Source organism: Aedes albopictus, chromosome 2 (genome assembly GCF_035046485.1).
Source record: "Aedes albopictus strain Foshan chromosome 2, AalbF5, whole genome shotgun sequence".
NCBI lineage: Eukaryota > Metazoa > Arthropoda > Insecta > Diptera > Culicidae > Aedes > Aedes albopictus.
In genome coordinates, this window is record NC_085137.1 from 13,967,434 (window position 1) to 13,987,190 (window position 19,757).

The following is a 19,757-nucleotide window of genomic DNA, read 5'->3' on the forward strand; positions in this document are numbered from 1 at the left end:
TATCGATGGGAAGTATGTTTGGCGTAAATACATAAACATTACCCTTAAGGTAACGTGCTACGATTTTTCATCCATCAATTGCAAATTAATACAATTCCAGTCAGTGCTTCCCCTCAGTATAGTGCTGTTATGGTGTGAATGTGGTTAACTCCATTCGTTGCGGTCTTCGTTTTCCCCGGTTCCTCGGGGTGACCCGTGTTAGTATGTAGCCGCACTTCCTACCATCCCGAGTAAGTAAGTGATCCACCACCGAACTGTGCTGAGATGCTGTGCAATAAAGAAGCCTCCTCTAAATACAGAGTGCCAGAGTGTATACTAAACAGTGGAGTGTGTAGAGAGTTAGTAGCACATCGTGGCGCACAACGAGCGGCTTTGTTCACTGATAAAGAGTTGTGTGTTGGCTGGCAGCAGCCGTAACCATCCAGCCAGCCAGCCATCATCAGGCACACGAGAAAAGATGTTAGATGTTAGATGCTTAGAACCATCCATTGCCGCCACCGCTGACGACGACGACGACGACGATGGCGGTGGCCTTCGACCGAAGCGATGCGATGAAAGATGGAGACGCCAAGTAACTACCTACATCGGCAGGGGTTCCCAATCTGAAGGGGTATTGTGCCAGAGTCTATCTGGTTTCCCTGATGTTCGCAAATTGGTTTCCATACTTCTTGCAACAGCTGTGAGATATAATAACACTAGTTTACAGCATTTTTGAACTCGGTAAGCTGATTATCATTTTTGGTGTAGAATCATGCCCTGAGTTCTAAAACGCGAAGGAAAAAAATTACAGTAGAGTGAAATTTTTTTCGACTTTCCATACAAGGTTGATGATTTGAAATCGATTTTTGTTCTATTTTTAAGCAAAGTCGCTCACTTCACACATCTCATTCTCCGTAATCAATGCTCCGATTGAGCTGATTTTTTTACTGTAACTTGCCTACATATGATATGTCAAATAAACGTTGAGAAAGAATTTTTAAATTGTTTTTATCTCATTGAAAAAATACATTTCTTCACATATTTTTGGAAATTTTCCAAAAATTTAAGAAGATCGCCCCTAAAATCCGCCAATATCTTGAATTTCATCATTCTGATGCAAAACCTGCATTCGGATGATCGAATGGTACTATATTCACCTTTTAATTTATGGAAAAAGATTTAAAATTGATTGAACAAAACGCAAGATATTTGCATTTATTGAATTCCATATTTTCAAATGTTGTAAAACTCGATATTAAGCTAAAACTCAAAAACTGTTCTACTTAAAATTTTTTGAAGCACGGTTTCGAAATCAGCGCTAAATTGTGCTTCTAAAATTTTGGCCATTGACAGAAGTTCACGACTTTCGTTTTATTTTGTAAACTAGTGTAATATTATCATATGTTTACCTATTTTTTTCTTTGGATACTTTGCAGGATCGCAGAAATCCTTGTAAAGATCAAAATAAACTTTCAAATACATTAATTTGAATGGCACAAACATCATTTGCTATTCATAAGAGTGAACTTTCAAAACGAATGCATTTTCATCATTTATCACAATTTGCATTGAAACATGTGCTTGTGAAAAATGTCATTCAACATATGGATCATTGGCATCAACAACCAAGCGTTCCCATTGCATTGGGGTTTCAAACTTCTTGGGTACACATTATTGTTTATAACTAAATAACTTCAATCCCTTACCAACGACAAGACGAGATTTGTCGAGCATTATATTGTGCTTTAGGTCTCGAATAAAGTGAAAGTACTTGACCAGTCACGAATAACTGCCACATAACTGCAGGATACCAAAGTCAGGTATTATCCCAAAACAAGGTATTACAAGTTTATTCTGGCATTCAAATTAGCTCCTTTTTGTATGGTGCTACATTACTGGCAAAATATACCACAACAGATTGTTGGTGTCAAATTGAGGACAGCTTAATACTTCAATTCCATTATTGGAAAATCATTATTTATATAGAAAAATTGTCGATTACGCAGCGCAACATTTTTTTGTCTCAAGAGCATAGGCGAAACTACCGGAGGTGCCAGGCACCCCCTAGAATTTGAATGCGTTGCTTGTGAGATATGGGGCGATGAATGATGAACGGATGAACTAATGAATATTTGTTTGAAGTGCACCCCTGGCAAAAATCCGTAGTGTCGCCCATGCTCAAGAGCAAACTTATGCGTCTCTGACAGATTTTGGGCCGCTGAATCCGAATCCGGGCTCAGATTTGCTCCAGCACGTCACAATTTTGAGCTATACCTCAATTTATAGGGCAAAATAGGCGATTAGATGATAATTGACCAATTTATCCTTTGATTGGTTTAAAAATATTTCCATGCTTAATAACTTGTAGTAAAAAAAGCCCAAAATCGCATATTTTTCCCTATAAATTGAGGTATAGCTCAAAATTGTGACGTGCTGGAGCAAATCTGAGCCCGGATTCGGATTCAGCGGCCCAAAATCTGTCAGAGACACATAAGTTTGCTCTTGAGACAGACCAAAAGTTAATTTTTGTTACGCTGTGTTATTTTTGAGGTGTTAGAGACATAGGTATAAGTTATAGTTTTAGGTGTTTTATCTCCTAAGCAGGATTCTTCAATACCTCATTAAATTGGAGATGAACCAGCCGCGGGCTGAAAATCTCCTTAATAAAGCTAATAATAATAATAATAATAATAATAATAATAATAATAATAATAATACCTCATTCAGGTTGTTGGTATAAAATTTTGCATCCATGAGCTTGATATTCTACCACTGTTTTCTCCTGCTCGGGTTACCATAACTCGATTATGTCTATAGACGGCATCGAAAGCAGAATCCTCAACATCCTAGACGGATACCTAGAACAACCCTTAGTATGATATCTTGAAGGAAATCCTGGAGGAATCACCGATTCTCTGAATTTTCTCCTGCTCGGGTTACCATACCTCGACTCCGTCTACAGACGGTATCGAAGGTGGAATTCTGAACTTCCAAGAGAAATTCCTACACTGATTCCTGGAACAAGCCTTAGTAGGATGTCTTGATGGAATCTGTTTTAAAATTCCTGAAAAAATCTCCGAAGGGATTCCTGAAGAAACTCCTGAAACAAATCATGGAAGATTCCTCTGAAAATTTTCTAGATATTTCAGAAAAATTAATGGAGAAACTTCTGGAGATATCTCAGAATAACATCTGAAAGAATCGTAGGAATTCTGGTCCAAATTCTGGAAGGAATCCCAGATGGATTTTTTTTAAAGGAATCCGATCAGAAACTCACGGAGAAATCCCAGTACAAATTCCTGCAGCAGTCCAGATGAGAAATCGTAAAGGAATACGTGGAAGAATTCAATAAAAAATTCCTGAAGGAAAAATCACTCTACAAATCTTTTCTGAAATTGATGTAGGAATCACAGGGCTAATTTCTGAAACAATTCCTGAAGGATTTTTACCAGAAATTGATAGAGGAATCCCTGCAGGAATTTGCACGTGAATCACAGCAGAAATCACATGAGCAAGAACCTAGAGAAGCTAGAATTTCTAGAGAAATCATAGCATAAACCCCTGGAGGAACATCCGGAGAAACCCCCCAATTCTTGAAAATATTTCTGTGGAAACCCATGGAGAAATTCCTCAAAAAAATATCTGGAGGATTTCTAGTGAAAGATGATTTACTGAAGAAATGTTTTGAGTTATGCTAGCAAGTAGACACCAAAAACAAAATACAATTTCGTGAGTTTGCCAGGTTTTTCCAAGGGGAAAGTTTACACACTGCCGATCAAAAAATTGGGGTCACCCCCTCAAAACATGTCATTTTTTAGGCCCATATCTCCGCCAATTTGCGTCCGATTTAGAAACCCTCATTCTAAAGATAATAAGGCAAAGTAACTTTGAACATGATTTAGGTGAAACTTTTTCAAAAATAGTTGTATGTGAACTTAATCCATGATGATTAATGATCATGTTATAATGTTGAGATATCGAAATTCTATGCATGATTTTTTTCTTGAAATCCTTCCGGGATTCCTCCTAGTATTTATACGGTAATACCTCCTTTAAAATCTTTTAGTTTGTCACAGAATTGTTCCTGTTAGTTAGTCCTTGAGTTTATTCAAGGTTTTTCCCCTAGAGGTTTGTCAGAGTTCTCCAGTTTTTTTTTTTCAATTTTCAGTGTAGAGTTTTTTTTACGTAGGGGAACTTACGTATTTTCGGCAGTTTTGTTCTCTTCGTCATGGGGGCTTTTTTGAAACCCATTGATCTCAGATTTGGTCTCAAATCCTTCCCAACCATGCTGAGTTATATGTTCAAATTTCAGGCAATTTGGCCCACAAAAACCCCCCATGACGAAGAGAACAAATCTGCCGATAATACCCTTCGTCACCCTATTTGGGACAAAAAATAGTTCCTTTCTAGATTTTTTCGGTGTTCTCCCGAGATTTCATAGATTTGGGATTTCTACTAGAGTTCTTAGCAGGATTTCCACAGGAGTTTTTTACGGAGTATCTCCCGGGGGTTTCTTCCAGAGGTTTTCCCGATATGTTTCCAGTGTTTCTCGCTGAATTCCTCCCGGATATCCTTTCAAAGTTTATCCAAAGATCCTTAAGGAATTTCTCTTTGTCATTTTCTGGGATAATATCCCAACATTTTCTCCCGGGATTTTTGCGCAAGTTTTTCCAGGGATTTCTTCCAGAGAGAGTTACAGGGAATTTCGTTAGTTATCCCAGTAGACATTCGGAAAAAATCCTGGGAAAATCCTTACAACAACTCCAGGAGCAACTATTTAGGAAATCCCAAAAAGAAGCATCTTAGAAGAAAGTCTAGGTGAATACAGAGAAATTCTGAGGGACCTCCTATGACCAACAGTGAAAGGAATTCTCTTAGAGATATACCGGGAGAAACTCCGAGAGACACTTGTGTCACAAGACACTTCAAAACAACAACAAGAACGTTTGGGAAATATTCCTTAAGAAATCCTTGAAGGAGCCCCTAAAGCTCCTGAGGAATCCCAGTATCCCAAATCTCCTATAGCAACTCTGGGAGAAATCATGGAAAGATCTCTTGGGCAAGTCTTAAGAGGAACACCACCGGAAGAAATCGCGACAAATCTTCAACAGGAATCCCAAGAAAAACTCTTGGCGAAACTCCACGACAAAATCTTCGATATCCGATATATTCTTAGAAAAACGCTCGTGTAGGTCACAGGATAAATCCTGGTAGAAATTCCACGAAAATGTCTATGGACAAAACGCAATCCCATGAAGGACTTTGGGAGCTATACCGGGAAAACCTGTGGAAGAAATTCTGGAAAGAATTTCTGTAGTATTCTTGTAAAAAAAACTTCATGAGAAATTGGTCGGTAATCGGGAATCCTGCAAGATTCACAAGGAAGAATTCCGGAAGCAATTATTCGTATCTTGGGAAAATGCTGGTAGGAGTCCGGAAAAACTTCAAAAACAAAATTTTTGAAAAATGCCAATTCTTACCTCCTTAATCAGTTGTCTTGGACTTCCAGAAGCTACGTCCAAAACTTGAGCAAAATCTATTAAGCCTAAGAGGGCGTTCAACAAGCATGAAGTTTGTATGGGAAAACTTGGCCAAATGTATACAGCAGTCTCAAGTTTTCGAGTATTGAGTTGCGAAGTATTGAGATTTCATTATTGATATTATTTCTTTACATGTAAAAAACATCAATAATGTTTCGGATCACTTTACCTAGGGTACAACTTTTTTCACAGACGTCGGATCACTTTGCAGTCTTTGACAAAATTGTTTGATAAATAGTCACATAAGAATACCAAAGGGTTAAATTGTTGATCGCTTAGCTAGCCGGCAAAAATCGAATACTTAAGATCTCTGCATACATTTGGCCAAGTTTTCCCATAAAAACTTCAAGCTCTTAGGCTTAATTAAAGAGCTGTTTTTAGGACAAAATTTTGTGCAATTCTTATTGAAAGAGTTCTCAAATTTTTGAATAGTTTGTAGGGTATTCTTGGAGTGAAGCTTAGCAAAAATCGTTGAAAAATATCCAACAACACTAAATAACAAAGCACCCTGGGCAAAGGCACAACCTTGTGATCAGCTTGATTGCTGTCAGTTTAGCCGCATGGCTAAAGAGGTTGCAATGCCTGCTCCCAAATTCCACGGTGTATTATGGAAGCTATGAGTTCTTGGACTTACATTGGAGACTTGGCCCCATGACCCCCTTGTGCATCAATAAAATAAAATAAAATAAAATAAAACAACAATAAATAACAAACTTCTCCTAAAATTTGGTGATATTGATAGATACGTCTGAAGAAGAAGCCATGGTAGAGTTACAGTTGAGTAGAATCTGGGGATATTTTTTTTGGAAAAAAGCTTGCTTATTGTATTTTTAAATATATGCATGTAGGTATGCGTATTGAACATTTAGAGTTTTTGGTGAAATTTCTAAGTAAGAATCTGTGGAGGTTTTCTTAAATTTGACAAACAATCAAACAAATAAATCGGTTTAAAATTGACTAAGTTTTGGCAAAATATGACTTGCGTAAAAACAAGAATCGAATGTACCTTCTAACTTAAAGTTTCAAGATTGAGGGTTGATAGATCGTGAGTAATGTCTCGTTATAAATGGATGGGATTTCCGAAATAAAAAGGCGTTGATATTTCACGAAATATTCATAATAATGTTATAATGTTTTTTTTTTTTAATTTCTCGCATTTCTCGGGTAAAAATTGCATCTGATTTCTTTGTGTAATATGTGATAGAAGGCTGCTGTTTATTTTTCAAATGTTCTTAAAACTTGAAAGTCGTGAGCTCCCCTGGATTCGAATGACATAAAAAGAGAAACCTATGAGTTTGAACCAAAAATATTGAGATATAGAGATGGCGCAAATGCCTCAAAGTTGAATTTTCGATTAATAAAACGATGCTCCCGTTTTTGAATGCCACTACTTTTTCAAATTTCAATCGATTACACATTAATCACATTAATTTTCGTATAAACTTGTAGACATTAACTTTTCCCTAAGTCTTGTAAAATATGAGTGTTTCAAGATTTTATTAAAAACTTCTTCTTCGAATGAGTGTAATCAGTTTTGTATCTTTTGATTCTGCCCTATTTTCCATATCCTTTGACAGATACGCTTATTTCGACTACCACTTGTAATCTTCCTCAACAACAACAGTTATCCACACACTGAGTGGATAACTGACGCTGACGAAGATTACAAGTGGTAGTCGAAATACGCGTATCTGTCAAAGGATAAGCGAAGTATGGCGGATTTAAATGGTACAAAACTGATTACACTTATTCGAAGAGAGGGATAAAGAGAGATTTTCTAAAAAAAGATTGAAAATCGGTGGAAAATTGTAAAAGCTATGGCACGTTTGGGGCGTTTGTGACACCTCTAAATCACAATATTTTTGGCATAAGCTCACAGATCTCCAGAATCTAGCATACAAATGTCAGGTTTCAAGAACGTTTCTAAAATAAGCCGCAGTTCACTGAAGCGTCATTTCTTGTGAACTTCTTGGAGTTTTATAAAAACATGTTAACCCAATTGAAATTTTATTTACTCACAAAATAAGTGCATTTTTTCAGTAAATTACGTTGAAACAATGTGAAAGACTTTCAGACAGAAAGTCCATCCACCAAAAATTTCATTTGGTGTTTTCAAAAACAAAAACAAAAATATTCACCACAATGAATCAAACAATTGTTCGTACAGCAAATTTTTGTCATAATTTCATTTTTATTTAAATGCTTACTACTTTTTAAAGGTGAGTCAAATCACCTGAAAATGTAACCCTGAGTTATCTATATATTGAAGATTATTTGCTGAAATTTTGAGTAAAATTAGATAAAAATTCAAAAAAAAATATGAAATTTTTAGTAAAACTTGAAAGATTTTTGAACAAATTTATAAAGCATTATATCTCTATGTGTACTTGAAGACACATTTTCATTTTTTTTTGTGTTACAGCCTAAGATGAAAGCATTAGGGTTTAATATTGATGTGATGTGATGTGATGTAAAGCCACCACCAGTGCAGGACTTGCCATGTCGTACGGTTCTCTTAATAGCCAGATCAAAATGTTGGACAGTCAGTATATTCCCAATTTTGTTGTATGAAGGGCCAAAAGGGAGTGTGGACCCATATGTACTTTGACAAATGCGCAATCCACTTCAAGGGCAGAGAATCTCCTTTCAACAAAATGTTGAAAGCATTAGGGTTTAATATTCACTACAAAAATATAAATAATCTGAATAAGTTCAGAGTGTTTTTTTTAATAATTTTATCATATTTTTATCAATGAAAGTGCCAAGTGTTTTCAACTTCTTAAAACTCTTTTATTGTTGAGTGTTTAAGCAGGACCTACAAAACTACATATGCAGAGGTCTTATGCATTGTTCGTTCTATTACCGCACTTTCATTAGTGGAAAACGTTTGGCTGATTATATATGCAAAATATGGTAAATTTATTAACATCGTCAACTACATAAACTACATAAACAGATTATTCACTTTTTTTTGTAGTGAACAAATTAAACCTAACAAGATTGCGTATTTAATGATCATGTGTTAGTATTCCCTAAGAAAAGTTTGAAAATATTTCATCCAATATTCTTTGAGATAGGTATAGAGTATTGAAATTTGGTTGAATAAACCGTCAAGCTTTACTAAAAGTTCTATAACTTTCAGAAAACTTTTTCGATCTTGCTCAAAATTTGACCAATGAAGCTTCAATATAGTTTATTTTTAATTAAATTTCAGCATTTTTTATTGACGTATTAAAAGTTGTAAACATTGAATGACAAAATATTATGGCGAAAAAATTGTTGTACGGACAATTGTTTGATACACTGTAGATTCAACTACAATTGGGATAAGAGATTACTACCTGTTACAAACTACATGTACAAGCTCTAAGGAATCATAGGTGTCTGATATCGCTTCAGAGACTATGTCAAATATATTTATATGTATTAGTTCTTCCAAACTCCCACGTGAATTCTCCAGGAAATTTATCTAGGAGTAACGATGCAACAATATATATTACAGGATTTTGTCGGAAAACGCCTTTTCAGTAATATCCTAGGAAATTGAACTAATCCAGAAATGTTCTAAATAGATGAGCAATGAATTGATTGCATTAGTGAACATTAAGTAACTACATTATTAAGAAAGATGCCTGCTAATGCTTGGGAATGTCTGATCTACATGTTTACGCTACCATCATCATCCTCGCTGCCACCTCCGCCAACGACCGACCAAAAGCTGAAGCATCACCACACCATGCATGCAATTGTAATCTACATATACACACTTAACCGTGATCAGTTTACCCGCGTCCCTTCTGCGTTTCTACCGCACGCCTTTGAGCGCGCGCTCGGAGATGGTATCATAATAATAAATTCAAATTTAACTTACAATGACAATTCATTCCAGCATTTGTTCTTCGTTCTTCGTCAGCAGCGCGCCGTGATGAATATCGCTATCGCCTTGCCAAAGCAGTTGAAGCAGCAACAACAGCCCGGGCTAGTAATATTCCTCTGCTGTTGCGTCCTCCCGGTTGTTGATAACATAGTCGCTGAGATAATCAAACAAAATTTGCTCCCGCGTTCCAAGAGCCTAGATACAACACACAGAGCGCTCTGGCTCCTCTCCCAATCACAATATCATATGGGGTATGTCTCTAATGCATGATGGTCATAATTGTATATTAGCCTAGGCAGCAGAAGAGTAACATATACACACAGCAAGCAAAAGAGTGTTTTTGAAGTTAGTACATTCTAAAAATAGCGCACAAAACCAACCAACACACAAAACACACGTTTATGGGTTCGAAAACTCACATTGCCATCTGAACACCGAGTCGGGGAGAGGCCAAATGAAGACGACAACCGACGACGACGTCGACGACGAGGGGCCAGATGTTGAGTGGTGCCGTCCTTTTTTTCGAGAATTGGAATAATTGTGCCCCGTCTTTCACTCTTTCTCTTCACTTTGTGCGTTGAAAGCGATCTTCTTGAGCGTTGATTTCGTTTCCTTTCTTCGGAACGATCCGAACCAACCACTGCTGAATGAAGCTCCTTTGTGCAATTGACGAAAACGGATAACACACTGGTAAATGGTAATATGCACTTTTTGTTATTTCGGCTTTCAACTGTTGCCAATGGTCAAAAAATTCCAGCCCCAGACCGTCACATGTGTGCACGCGTGACAGTCACGCCCTTTTCGTCGATCACCGCAAATTGCTCCGCCGCGCTTCACTGAGCAACGCCAAGAATCTTCTTCACATGACTGAATCGAATGTGTGGTTCCAATCAACTATTTAGTCATCACCAGCCAGAAGCGACGTTGATATTCGTACTAATTCCTCTTTGGAGGCTAATTCAATCACCACACAGAATTGGAATGGATGCTGCACTCTAGAACTCTTCAACCATCAATTACTTCCACCATCGAGTCACGTCGCTCTTCAACGCTTCAAGAACTGCGACCTGCGACGAAGTGGGACACGCGCGGGACTCCCTTCTGACAATATAATGCTCTCTAAGGCCACCAGCAAATTTGCACTAGCACTCTGTACCCAGTAACACACTTTAGAAGCAACAATCAGCACGTTCACATTAGTCAGCGTTCTAACACGAAATGCCTCGTTTCGTCCAAAGCATCTAGTATTAAGCCCTTACAGCAGCAACAGCACCAGCAGCGCGCGCTTAGGAGAAGAGAAGCAGCGCGCGAACATTTTCATCCGTGAGGGAACACATCACCATATGAGCAGCACCAGCCAGCCAGCAGCAGAAGGCAACGGGCAGATCAACAGACAGGCACAGAACGAAGAAGAAAACATCATCCAACTAACTTATATAAACAACGGGATACAACCCTGCGCGTCCCTGGATGGTGTGAGGGGGCGGCGGCGAGGGTCGGGAGGTTCGTTTAGTACACGCGCTACAACACTGACGCCCGCCTATTAGCCGCTGTTGCCCTCGACGCGTACTAACCTACTAAGTGTGGAACCCGTCCCGACCAGCAGCAGCAGCAGCAACGATCTAACCAACCGTCATCACTGCAGGCGATCATCGCCAGCCGACCACCACCATCAAGAACACGCGATTCAAAAAGCCGCCTCAAGATTCTAACAATCATTCCCCGAGTCGCCGCCCGACGAGCCGCAGCTGAGTGTGTTTGTGTCGAATCGATGCAACCTCCTAAGCGCGGTGATGCAACGGGCGCTGCGCTGCTGTGTGTACTAAACCGCGGCTTAAGTGCACTAGTAGTTGATGCATCGATCCCGTTCGTAGTTTTGCTCCCATGGCATTGATATTCTCGCTCTCGCGCGATCGCGGCGTGCTTGCTAAGGCAGGCACTAGCTACTCTCCGATGCGATGGTTCGGATTCTAATCGTCGCTCATTTTCAACTATGGTCATAAACAAACGATCGCCTCGCCACCGCCGCACCACAATCATCATCGTCATCATCGGAAGGATGCCCGAGTTGTGCAATGTACCAGTGAAAGACACGGTGCGGCTCCATCGATGCTGGGGAGATCATGTGATCAAGAACATAATTAGGTGGCGTTTTTGATCGGATTGTGGTCCGTATTTCTCTTGTCACGTTTTAATTTTCCTGATTAATACAATATGTCTATAAGTATGATTGTACTGTACACAAAGCCCCAATATGCTCGTCATATTAAGGACAAACGTCTTAAAACCCCGCTTCAACAGTGCATCAGAACTTCTGACGCACAAATCGCAAGAAGCAAGCTTCAATCAATAATGCATTTTATTATTCTGTTCTTGCTCACTTGTAATAAGCTTAAAATAAGAAGCTCAGGTGCGCTAATTTTGTTTACGAAGAGATTTGTGCCCTAAAAATCGTGAGTAGGTGCCAAAGTTGGCCATTGTGACGGTTATTTTGGGTTTCTAACAAATCTGTCCTTAAGTGAATTGTATATTTTTTCCTATGATTTTTGATAACCTAAACGAATTTTTCACTCTGTACTGCATAAACTCTCTTTACGTATTCACTATACGTAGAATTTTTGGGAAAAAATCCATGTTCTGACACATAATTTTAATTAGATATACTCTACACGGCTTCTCTAATTATGTTTGTGCTACTCCATGGATTTATATCCGCGAACAATGTGTGTGTTTTAAGGTGTTTTCAGGGCACTAGCTCTACGTGAAAATTATAAACCACCCATAAATTTTATACGAAATGCAATTGCAATTGATACCAGAGATCCCTGTACTTATTTAACCCATAAATGCCCGAATTATGCTTCAATCATGGATACACATTTGATTTTTTTCTGGTGTATCTCAAAACCATAAGTTATAAAGTTATAAGGGGCCGTCCACATACCACGTGGACAGGAAAATCATGGTTTTTGACCCCCTCCCCCCTCCCCGTGGACTAGCGTGGACTTTTCATTGACCCCTACCCCGCTCCCTCAATGTCCACGTGGACATCCGAAAAAAAAATTTTCTTCAATAAACGGAAAAGTTTCTGTCTTTCTCGTACATTAAGTGTACCGGAAAGGCTATATGTTTACTCCAAAAATGACTTTTTGATAGAAGGCCCGGAGGGTCAAGTCACATATACCAATCAACTCAGCTCGACGAATTGAGGTGATGTCTGTGTGTGTGTATGTGTGTGTGTGTGTATGTGTGTGTACAAAAAAACTCACATCACTTTTTGGCAGTAAACCTCAACCGATTTTAATGACCGACGGTTCATTCGACGCGGCATCTGGTCCCATTGTTTCCTATTGAAAATGGTTCGGATCGGTCCAGCCGTTCCGGAGATATGGCCAATTAGGTGTTCCGGAACGGTACCCCAGTATGCGGCCAAATATAAAAGTGAAACAAACACATGCATGCGACACATCAAACCGCGGCATTTTCGATAACCTGATGAGCGGTAAGCAGGAAAATTGTCTCTGATCATATCTGAACCGGTAATGTTCCGGAACCGGTTCCGGACATCCCGCCGGAAGTGGCCAAATATAAAAGTGGAACAAACCCATGCATGCGACACATCAAACCACGGCATTTTCGATAATCTGATGAACGGTAAGCAGGTTAATAGTCTCAGACCATTTCTGAACCAGTAGTGTTCCGGAACCGGTTCTGGGTGTCCCGCCGGAAGTGGCCAAATATAGAAATGTACCAAACTCATGCATGCGACACATCAAACCACGGCATTTTCGATAACCCGATGAGCGGTAAGCAGGAAAATTGTCTCAGACCATATCTGAACTGGTAGTGTTCCGGAACCGGTTCCGAACGTCCCGCCGGAAGTGGCCAAATATGAAAGTGGAACAAACCCATGCATGCGACACATCAAACCACGGCATTTTCGATAATCTGATGACGGTAAGCAGGTTAATAGTCTCAGACCATTTCTGAACCAGTAGTGTTCCGGAACCGGTTCTGTGTGTCCCGCCGGAAGTGGCCAAATATAAAAGTGATTCAAACTCATGCATGCGACACATCAAACCACGGCATTTTCGATAACCTGATGAACAATAAGCAGGAAAATAGTCTCAGACCATATCTGAACCGGTAATGTTCCGGAACCGGATCTAAGTATCCTGCCGAAATGGTCAAATCTTAAAGTGAACCAAACCCATACATGCGTCACATCAAAGAGCGGTTTTTTCGATTACCTAATGAACGGCCAGCAAATATTTCGGAATCGGTTTTGAGTGGCCGGAAGTGGCCATATGTAAAAGTGATCCAAATCCAGGCATGTGACACATCAAATCGTAGCTTTTACGATAACCTGATGAATGGTTAGCAAGAAAGTAGCCTTAGATCACATTAGAAACAACTGGTAGTGTTCCAAAACCGGTTCCGAGTTCCGCCGGAATTGTCATACCATGCATGCGACACATCATTTTGCAGCGTTTTTGGTATCCCGATGAACAGTTAACAAGAAAATAGTGTCAGACCATATTTGGTACAACCGGTAGTTACCCGGAACCGGATCCGGGTAGTAAAATGTAAATTTTAACCTAACCCATGGATGTGGTGCCATCAGTGGGGGTGTCATTGGGCCAAAATTGCATAGTCCTTCCTTTTATAAGTTGTTACAACAATATTTTAGCTCTAAATTAACTTTAAATTTCGTATACTCGTTCATTTAGGTATAACTCAGGACTAGTGTAGATATAAATGCTCTAAAAATTTTTTTGACGATGTTGTAGCTTAATTAAAATTGGCCCAATTTAACCCCTTCTAGGGGGTGACATTGGTCCAAACATTAAAAATCAACCAAAATTGTTCAATTTCACAAAATATTGATGGCTTATCAAAAATATTGAATATATTGATACTTACGCACAACTGATTAGTGTTAAATCCGTTCAAAATAGCTTCACAGACAAATAAACGTAAAAATTGAACCACATTGATTGTCATCCATCAACGATGCAATAGAAATCATCCGTTGTCACTTAAATATATTCAACTAGCATCCTCAATAAAAGATAGAAGTATTCTTCATCAAATGCTAAAATTATTAAGTTACGTAAGCTTGTGCGTGCCTTTGGATTTTGACTAAATCTTACAATAATCTCTGAAACTTTTCGCAGAATTGGGCATAAAAAACTATGAACGCTCGCTTACAGGTGTTTTAATTCAAATTTGTAGGGTTCTCAAGCTTATTTCCTTGCAACTGCATGGCCCAGTCACCCCCAAAAAGCTGGATTTGCACAACAGCTCGTATTATTAAATTTTCTGTACAAAATAGCAAACAAAACCAATACAACTTATATTACTTTTCAGAATAAGTGCTCAATACACCCTGGAATCAGCAATTCATTACATACCGGCACGGATGGGAACACTCACTTGACATACAGATACATTCACTTGATATTATCTAAGCTCAGAAGCATGCTATAAAAACAATGTATGGAGCACTTTTACCTTGTAGTTTTATCTGAAAGTTTGACGAACAGTGTAAGGGTCGCACACGCTTAGCAAATCTTCGACAGAGCTGCGAAAGCGACTCTCCACGTGGAGAGTCGCTTTCATAGCTCTGTCGCGGCTTTATTATGCATGTGCGACCCTCACATTATTCGGCAAACTTTTAGATAAAATTATAAGCTAAAAGTACTCCATACACTATTTTTTGATAGCATGCTTCTGAGCAGAGATAATATCAAGTGAGTGTAACTCTTTGCAAGTGAGTGTTCCCATCCCTGCATACCGGGTGTTCTTCTGTTTTCTAAACGATATTTTAAAACAACGATTTTGTGTAGTATGTCTAACAATAAAATTCACATCACTGTTTCTTAATTAAAAATTTAACTAAAGATCACTTTTTTCTACACCAGATGGTTGACGCAAATTATATCTATCATATCCTACCTACTTTTGATAGTCACTTAGGTAAATGTTAGTTTTTTGAACGAAACATCTTTCTTGATTTTTGGCCCAAAGTTACCCCCAGGCCTAATGTCACCTTCACTGACGGTACATCAAATCACGACTTATCGACAATCCGATGCACAATTAGTAAAAAATAGGGTCAGACCACATTGGATACTTCTCGGTACTATTGCGGGTTCGGGTGTGCCTTCGAAAGCAGTTAAACAGTAAATTTGAATCAAACCCATACATGCAATATGTATATCAAATCGCGGCGATTAGGTATAGGTGAAGAATTAGCAATAAAATAATCTCAGACCATATCTGGGACAACCGGTAGTGTCATGGAATCAGTTCCGGGTATCCCACCAAATATAAAAATGAACCAAACACATACCATACGACACATCAGATCGCAGATTTTTTGATAACCAAATGAACGGTTAGCAAGAAAATAGCCTTAGATCACATATACTAACTGTTGTGTAGCAGAACTAACGTTCAAGTGATAAATCATATCGTGGCTTTGTTTGATGGCCTGATAAACGTTGGGTATGAACAGTGACGAATAGGTCTAAGTTCTCATAAATGATGACCTGAAAATCTAGAATGACGCTTCAAAATTTTGCGGCTGCATGACACTTGTTTAGTTTGAATTTTGGATCATTGCACAATGAGTAAAATAGGTATAAAACGCGAATAAATTCAATATCTCTGCTCGGAGTGGATGGATTCAGATGAATTTTTGACACAAACTGCAAAAATCTATACAGTTTCAGATATGGGGGGTGTCATTCGCCGCACGATGCTGGAAATCGGTGTATCAGGCCTGTTTTACCCCACTATCTCTCGTTTTCATCTATTTGGAAAAATCCTGAAGTGCAAAATAAATGATTTATTTAGTTTGTGTTTGTATAAGAACTTCCGTAGTATCGAATGGAGCTGGTTTGGCTGATCGCACGACCTTAAAATTTGAATTATCTTCAAATAACTCCGATATCCCCTATTTTTTAAAACTTTCACATGCATCTCTGCCAGGAGTGGAACAGAATCGATAAGAGTAAGACCAACCTTATGTCAAATTGACGATACTATGCAAGTTTCATTCGAATCCATCCACTCCGAGCAGAGATATCGAATTTATTCGCGTTTTATACCTATTTTTCCCACTGTGCGTTGTCTTATATTGACTGAATATCGGATGTCATGCTAGTATAAAATGTATCCATATTGAGTAGATTAAGCAGTTTTCATTTTGTATTTATGTCAATGTCATCTACATGTCGCTTAAGTTTTGTCGAAAGGATATTTCAAAGCACGAGAAAGGCACCATCACCGCTAGGTGGATCAATTCGGGTTTTTTTTATAATAATGTTTTGCCTACACTTAGTGTACTGGAAAGGCTATATGTTCACTCCAAAAATGACTTTTTGATAGAAGGTCCGGAGGGTTGAGTCACATATACCAATCGATTCAGCTCGACGAATTGAGGTGATGTCTGTGTGTGTGTGTGTGTATGTGTGTGTGTGTATGTTTTTTTTTCCTCCCTACCTCCCCAGCAGAGAAAACCGATTGGAAAAACTCTGCTACACCTAGATGCCTCGATCCCCCTGGTACCACTGATGCGACTGCTTCAGGGGGGGCAATGCGCTCATGCGCTCTTCTGTTACAGTGCTCTTGCACTTTTTGTCGCTTCTAAACAGTGCTTCTCATCTGTGCACTTCCTCTTCAAGCGATCCCAGCTTGCTGGTCGCTCCTCCACTTCCGCTGCAGCTCCGTCATCATTTTTGTGACTGCCCTGCTGATCGCATTCCACGTCTCTTCAGTACGGCACATCTCGTCGACGACGTTTTCCACGTTTAATTCCGGCATCGATCTTCTTACCGCCTCGAATCTGGGGTAGATGAACACTACGTGCTCCGGTGTCTCCTCCACGTTCTCGCACTCCGGGCAAAAGGGCGAAGCGGCATGGCCAAACCGATGTAGGTACTGCCTGAAGCAGCCATGACCAGACAAAAACTGGGTTAGGTGGAAATTCACTTCTCCATGCTTCCTGTTCACCCAAGTCGACACATTAGGGATGAGCCGATGGGTCCATCTTCCTTTCTCCGTGGAATCCTATTCCTGTTGCCACTTTGTCATTGAGGCCGTTCGCACCAACGTTCTCACTTGGCTGGTCCTCCTCCGTTCATAGCACTCGATGTCCTCCTCCAAGGTGATGCAGATCGGGATCATCCCTGCAATCACACAAACTGCCTCCGACGATATTGTTTTATACGCGCTCACTACTCGTATGGCCATGAGTCGGAACGCGCTGTTTAGCTTCCCCCGATTTCGCTTGGTTTTTAGCGCCGCACCCCAGGCTGGGACTCCGTACCGCAGTATTGAAGATGACACGCTCGCTAGCAACCGCCTCTTGCTGCTTCTCGGACCGCCGGTGTTTGGCATAATCCTCGACAGTGCGTTGATCGCCTTCGCTGCTTTTTCACAGGCGTAGTCGACGTGGCTGTTAAAGTTTAACCGATCGTCGATCATCACACCCAGGTGCTTCAATTCTCGCTTCGACGCCACTACGTGTTCTCCGACGGAGATTTCCACTCGCTGCACTGCCTTGCAGTTGCTCACCAACAGCACCTCCGTTTTGTGGTGGGCTATCTTCAACTTGACTCCATTCATCCAATTTTCGATGATACCGATCGATTCTGCCGCCAACATTTCTACCTCCTCCGGTGACTCGCCTGTTACTGATAAGACGATATCGTCCGCAAAGCCCACGAGCACGACGCCTGTGGGTAGCTGTAGCGTAAGCACTCCGTTGTACATAGCGTTCCACAACGTTGGCCCGAGGATGGAGCCCTGTGGAACTCCCGCCGTCACTTTCATTCTCCTCTGTCCAGCTTCAGTGTCGTACACCAAGACTTTGTTCTGAAAGTAGCTTTTCATGATCCGACACAGGTAGTCTGGAACCCGCATTCTGTGCAGCGCTACGGCGATGGCCTCCCAGCTGGCGCTATTGAACGCATTCTTGACGTCAATTGTGATTACGGCGCAGTACCGGTTTCCTCTCCTCTTCTGTTTGGACGCCTTCTCGGCCCTCTCCAGGACCGTGCGGATAGCATCCACCGTCGACTTTTCCTTACGGAATCCAAACTGCATCTGTGACAGTCCATGCTCTCCTTCTGTAAACGGTACCACCCTGTTAAGGATGAGCTTTTCCAGCAGCTTCCCAAGTGTGTCCAGCAGGCATATCGGCCTATACGATGCTGGATCACCCGGCGGTTTTCCTGGCTTCGGCAGTAAACCAGTTTCTGCACCTTCCATATGTCTGGGAAGTGACCTTCTTCCAAACATTTCTGCATCACCGTCCTGAACATATCGGGATAAGCTAGGACTGCCGACTTCAACGGCACATTGGGGATCCCGTCCGGACCCGGAGCTTTGCTCGCTTTCAGTTTCTTCGCCACTGCTTCCAGCTCGACATTGGAGACTTGCCGAGCTTCCGCACTACCGTCGTTTTCCTCACCATACGGTGTTGGTGGCCACGTCGTTGGGTCCTGCTTCGGAAAGAGACCCTCCACAATTACCTTTAGCTTGTCTGGACACATTTCGGCTGGCATCGCTGGACCTTTGATCTTCGCCATCACGACTCGGTACGCGTCACCCCAGGGGTTTGCGTCGGCATCTCGGCATAGCTCCTTGTGGCAGTTCGACTTGCTCACGATTATCTCCTTTTTAAATGCGGCTCTGGCCTCCTGGAACACCAACTTCCGCTCCTCCCTATACGGAAGGTTTCTTGCCCTCTGATAGCGTCTTCTGGCTCTTAGACAGGCAGCACGGAGGGTACCGAGTGTCTCGTTCCACCAATGCGCAGGACGTCGTCTGTACCTTGGCTCCCGTTTCCGTGGCATTGTAGTGTCGCATGCCCTTGTATTCGCTCTTGTTAGCTCTACCGCATCTAGGTCTGGAGTATCACTGTCCATGCGGAGTGCCTCAACGAAGAGGTCCTTGTCGAAGGCCTTCGTCTTCCACTTTCGCTCGCATGTTCTGTTTCTCTGCATGGCCGTAGGGTTCCGTTGGACAACGCTGTAGCAGATCGCCTGGTGATCACTGTGGGTGTACTCTTCGCTTACTTTCCAGTTCATGTTGCTTGCTAGCGATGGACTGCAGAAGGTAATGTCGATGATCGACTCCCGCCCGTCTTTCCTGAATGTGCTTACGGTGCCAACGTTGCACAGTTGTACCTCCAACCTCGCTAGTGCTTCCAGCAGGCTGTAACCTCTCGCGTTGGTTAGCTTGCTACCCCACTCCACGGCCCACGCATTGAAGTCTCCGCCGATCAGTACTGGCCTACGTCCATCCAAGTTGTCGGCTAACTCCTCCAGCATCCGATCGAATTTCTCCGC

At 40.9% G+C, this 19,757-nt stretch overlaps 1 protein-coding gene across 3 annotated transcripts in view; it reads right to left on the reverse strand.

Moving 5' to 3' along the window:
* The window catches only part of LOC109429899 (uncharacterized), a 111,500-nt gene extending 100,060 nt beyond the window's left edge, over positions 1-11,440 (reverse strand). Inside the window, exon 1 of one of the 3 annotated variants that reach the window (XM_019705899.3) lies at positions 9,391-11,440. The gene's annotated coding sequence lies outside the window, so the exon portion shown is untranslated. The remainder of the gene's footprint in view (positions 1-9,390) is intronic. The other 2 variants (XM_019705897.3, XM_019705896.3) reach the window with 2 other exon arrangements.
* Positions 11,441-19,757: the final 8,317 nt, after the last annotated feature.